Below are 5,323 nucleotides of genomic sequence, written 5' to 3'. Positions count from 1 at the left end.
GCATTGGCTCTTCAGAGTGAGCCTCGGAGGAGCTGTGCAGGAAAAATTTCCAGCAAATCTAAGGTTGGATTTTGGGAACGTGTAGAGGCAGTTGATATGTACCTGGGTTACATGTGTGTGCAGGAATGTCTATAGATATATCTGGTCATTTAACTGGATGCAAGCTATTTTTTTCTTTTAAGTTTTTCAGTGCTCATGGCCTGTATGCTGCCTGAAGTTTTTATTTAATCTAGTATTTGAGTTACCTCTGCTACAAATGCAGGCCAGTTGTTGTAGCCAGGGATAAAGATTATGCCATCTTTAGAGATGGTTTTTTACAGCAGGTCCCTACAAACTTGTTATCTTCTCAGGATGGGTAGGGAGTGGGAGTTCAGGACCGTGACACAAACACTGAAGCCTGGGCTGGCTACAGGGAGGGGTGCTGGTGCCAGTGCAGTGCCTTGAGCTTGCAGAACATATGGCAGAAGCAGGTCTGGTGGCTGGAGATGGTGTTTCAGTCAGTCGGATCTGCAGAGTATGTTTGGCCTCTGGACCAGATAATTTTGCATCGTTGGTGGCAGGTTTCCAAATAGCATAGGAAGCAGTCTGCTGTGCACATCACCCCTGCAGGAGAGTTTTGGCCGAAATAGTTTTGTCCAAGATGACCATAGCCCTGTTGGACTTCATTTCTAACCGAGCTGCTTCCTTCCAATGACAGAGTGTACTCCGCGTCTGTCAGGGGCTCCGTTTTCCAGATCAGTTTATCCCAGTCCAGTTATGGATGTGGACAGTTAGGTCTTGGGCTAAGGTGAGTGTCTGTGCTCTCTTGGTGAGAAGGAAAGTGATTTTTAGGGTGCAGAGGCAAGGAGCAGAGGCAGCACTGAGCACTGACCCCGAGTATTTGCACACTAGGCCACCGGGCACTCCCAGGGACTGACAGCCTGAGTGAGCATCTTTGTTTCTGCGAACTCAAGGATCCAGATCTTATAGAACCAGCAGCTCCAAGAAATTTGTGGTGCTTTTCTTATAACCGGTTCCTGCCACATATTGCATCAGAGCTCTTGTGCCTTTCTAGCAGCAGAATGGCTGTCACTAATCAGAAGTGCTTTTTTCAAAGAGGAAGTAAGTTTTGAACCTCTGGGAGGCTGAGTCCAGGTCAGTTAACCTTTGAGTCTAGAACTGGGGTCTTGTGCAGAGGGGCTGGCTGACAGGAGCTAACTGAAGACAGAAGGAAGCGTTCTTCAGGTCCAGGCAGGGATGCAGCAGGCTGTGGCCGGCAGAAGCCTGAGACAGCATCATGGAGGCACTGTGGCAGCGCTGGCAGCTGGGAGTCCTGAATGGTGTACAGGCAAGAGAGGTGCATTTAGCAATTCCACAGTCTATGGACATTGTTCTGTTCTGAAGCCTCATATTTCCCCCTCAGGGGACTGTGACTGCTAAGGCCTCCCTGAAAACACTGAGAGTTCTTTTATTTTTCCTTTCTTCTTTTTTTTTTTCTTTTTTTATCTTTTGAGAGAGGGTCTCGGTGTGCAGTCCGGCCTGGCCTGGAGCTCACATCATAACCCAGACTGGTCTCAGACTCACAGTGATTCTCCCGCCTCAGCCTCCCAAGTGCCGAGACTACAGGCATGTGCCGCCACGCCTGGCTAAAAGGAGATTGACTGACTGATTTACTTTTGGTACTGAGGATAGAACTCCTGACCTTGTGCCTGCCAGGCAGCATTTTGCCACTGAGCTATATCCCCAGTGGAAGAGCTCTTATCCCTTATGACCAGTGAGTCTAAGTGAGCTGGCCTTTTGCCCCAGTTGAAGGGACAGCTTGCAAGCAGAAAAGGTGTCTTTCTTGATGGCACAGAGATCTTGCCCAAGGTTATTAACAGCCTGTCAGGCTGATGTGTGGCAGGTGCCTGTTGGTGCTTCCCAGGACATTTGACAGCAGTGGGGTGGGGGTGAGGGGCATGGTCGATGGCCAGGCCCAGAAGCAAGTCTTTAGTCTGTACCTCTGGGACGAGAGTTTTCAGAGCTTCAGGTTGTGGTTATCTGTCTCAGGCTGATGAATTCTCAGGAAGAATGGACCTCTTTCTTCTTTTTGTTTTTTAAATGGAGGGAGCAGTGTGGTTTCATTTTTAACTCCATAAAAGTCCTCTTTTTTACAGTTAGGGACTGTGGTTTTGACTAGTTAATTGTGTGTTCTATACCCTTGAATGATGGCAGAACAGATAATGATGCCCCTCAGAGAGATGCCACTCAGATGCCTGCCTGCCAGGTCCTTCATGGGCCTTAGGTGCAGCTTACTGAAGCAGGGCGTGAGGCCTCTATGCAATATGTCAGTTGCCATAGAACTGCAGGTGAGGCCCAGTCTACACCACAGTCAGTGCTTCCCGGTCTTGGTGCACGTACAGAGCAGCCTATTGCTAACACTGTCTTTCCAACTCACTCACATATTCAACAGGCACTTAGAGGTTAAACATTTCAATCCCCTTCCCTTGAGGGAGACCTTAACTGCCAGAGCTGATCAAGCTCTTCCTTTGCTTGAACTGACCAGGACTGACTAGAGTGTCTCTGAGAGTCTTCCCAGAATCAGGCAGGCAGTGGACAGACAGACAGATAGATACATTGTGTCTTCTGTCCTTTGGGGTCTGATTGGAGCCACTCAACCAGGGAATCAGGAATCCTCCTCCAGCCCTCTGAGGGGACTCCAGAAATCTTGAGGGTGCACCTTCCTGTCAGGACCTGGAGAAATCCTTGCTCCATTCATGAGGCCGCAGCTGGTGATCAAAGAGGTTGGCATGATCAGTCTTCCTGGGTGACACGCCAGGTACAGTGACAAGCAGAAACACTGAAAATACACCCAGGATTTAGAGGCAATTTCACGTACGCTGACGGGCACTGATTGGGATTGTTCTCAGAATATGAGGCCCCAGTCTCTCATGGTCTAGTACTTATATGAGGTAAGCAAGTAGGAAGTGCAGAGGCAGAATGGCTTCTCAGCTGGGGGCTGATTTATACGATGTGCATCTAGTGACCAGCTGGGCACCATGGAGACCAGCATTGCTAAGAGACAGAAGCAACCACAAGTGGAGCGCGAACTATCACATGGCAACTAAAAACAAGTACACTGGTGGGGCACTTTCTGTTATGACGTAAATCTTTCCACTGTAGTTTAGAAAACTGATTTCCCCAAGGTACCCAGTAAAGAAGACAGTCCATACCACAAGGAATCCCCCAGCAGAAGAACCTGCACACCAATCATTTTGGAAAGTAATTCAACCCTCATGAACACAGCAACTTCCTCAACTCGAAGAGAAGTAAGTATGGTCCTGTTTTATGACACAGTTTGTTCTTGAGTCCAAGCACACATATCCATTATCAATGGAGTAAGAATAATTTCAAAAATGGCAGAGAGAAACAGAGTGCACAAGACACTGGTGGCCACAGTAGTGATTCGAGTGATATTTCCTTGTGAAACCTGGACCGTATCTGTGTTTGCTGCTTCATAATTAATATTTTTACACGGTTGTCCTGAGTCATCCACATGATGTTTTCTTAATACAGCGAAGATCAGAATAATTTTAAATCTCCCAGAAAGGTGCCAAGTAAAACTGGGGCAGTGTACAGGTTTATCTTCAGTTTAGTCATAAGCCGTGTCACACCCTTTTCTCCAATGAGTGCAAACAAGTCTGAAAAACTGGACCTAGAGTGAAAACTAATGCTTGAAATTTACTTGTATTTGTCAGAGAACTTGTCCTTTCCTGAAAGGAAGTAACATCAGCAATATAGGAACCTAACAACCACTACATTTCCTGCTCCCAATCTCATCAATCCACAAGAAATCAGCATGGAGTATTCATTGTGAGGAGCTGAGCCGTGGGCATAAGCATAGATGCTGTGACACATCACCAAAATAAAGACAAAAGTGATAAGAGGTTCTTTTCTTGGCCTGTAACTGTACCATAAACAAAATACAGGTGGCCAAGACTGAATTGAGAAATAACCTAGCTCAAAAACTTGCACTGGCTGACCGATCAGTCTTTTGGAGATAAGGCTATATTGACATTATCACAATAGAAAACCCTACTCTACTGAAAAACAGATAAAGAATCCTAATAGATCTCCATCTGTGTTTCTGTGATGTTCCGTCCTCTGGTCCCAGGTGCATGGTCTTCTAAGACTGGTTCACATTCAACCTCAATCCCCTGACTCACCACAGAGACAGCCCAACTGTCACAATACCTGCTGTTTCCCGTCCCTGATGTCCTGAAGCCCTCAGAATAATTCTGCAAGTCCCATGTTTTTGTGGCTTAGTTTTGTGGTTTCTTTTGCCATTTATTTCCATATTTAGTTTTTGTGGTTTATTTTGCCATTTATTTCCAATTTCATTGTACTATTTCCTGATAATGTGCATGGAATAATTTCAGTTCTTTTGCATTTATTTACTTGAGTGTGTTCTACAAGCTATCTGTGATCTATTTTGGAGAGTCCCATTTGCTGCTGGTTGTTGAGTGGTACAGTCTGCATATATCTGCCAAGTCTATTTGCTTCAAGATTTTGGTTCAACTCTGATATTTCTGTGTTGATTTTTTTTCTCATTGATCTGTTTGTTATGATAGTGAAGGGTTGAGGCTCAAAATTACTAATTATATTAGTGAATATTTGATGTTTTCATGTTCATTAGTGTTTGTTTTATATTGTCAGGTACATCAGTATGTGGTGCATATATACTTTTGATTATCTCTTCCTCTTGGATTGTTCCCTTAATAAGTATGTAGTGCCTTTCTTTGTCTTTTTTGATCTGTCTTGGGTTTAAATTCAGTTTGTCTGCAAATAGAATTTGTCTCCTTCTTTTTTCCCGGTTTCTGTTGCATGGAGTATAGTTTTCCATATTTTGACTTTCAATCTATAGATTTCTTTTTGGGTTAAATGTGTTTCTTGTATGCAACATATTGTTGGATCTTGTTTCTTGATCTATTTTATTAATGTGTTTCTTTTCATTGGTGAATTGAGACCATTCACCCTGATGGTTATAATTAATAGGTTTTGACTCACTTTTTTAAAACTTTTTTATTTTTGTTTGTTTATTATTTTGAAGGTAGTAAAATACAACAGAACAAAGCTAATTGAGACAGTGTAGTGAAATTGGTACAGAACTTTCACAGCAGGTTATTGGGATAACAGTAATAGGTATCACAGTATGTCTCATTATCTTCATAATAGTAGTTCTTTCAATCACATATAGCAAAATAAAATGAAGTACAGAACATTATAGAACTTGTCAAAATAGAATATTGAATAGAGCAGTACCATTAATCAGAATAAAGCAAAACAGTAGTAAAAATATTTGCCT

General features: G+C 43.6%; 1 pseudogene; it reads right to left on the bottom strand.

Annotated features, from left to right (window-relative positions):
• Positions 1–2,705: 2,705 nt before the first annotated feature.
• Positions 2,706–4,138, bottom strand: LOC134474358 (major facilitator superfamily domain-containing protein 8-like; annotated as a pseudogene).
• Positions 4,139–5,323: the final 1,185 nt, after the last annotated feature.

This window comes from Cavia porcellus, unplaced genomic scaffold, assembly GCF_034190915.1.
Source record: "Cavia porcellus strain 051 isolate PalLab524CR breed Dunkin Hartley unplaced genomic scaffold, mCavPor4.1 scaffold_32, whole genome shotgun sequence".
NCBI classification, from domain to species: Eukaryota; Metazoa; Chordata; class Mammalia; order Rodentia; family Caviidae; genus Cavia; species Cavia porcellus.
The sequence above is the reverse complement of the archived record's forward strand: the minus strand, read 5'-3'. Positions and strand labels throughout refer to the sequence as shown.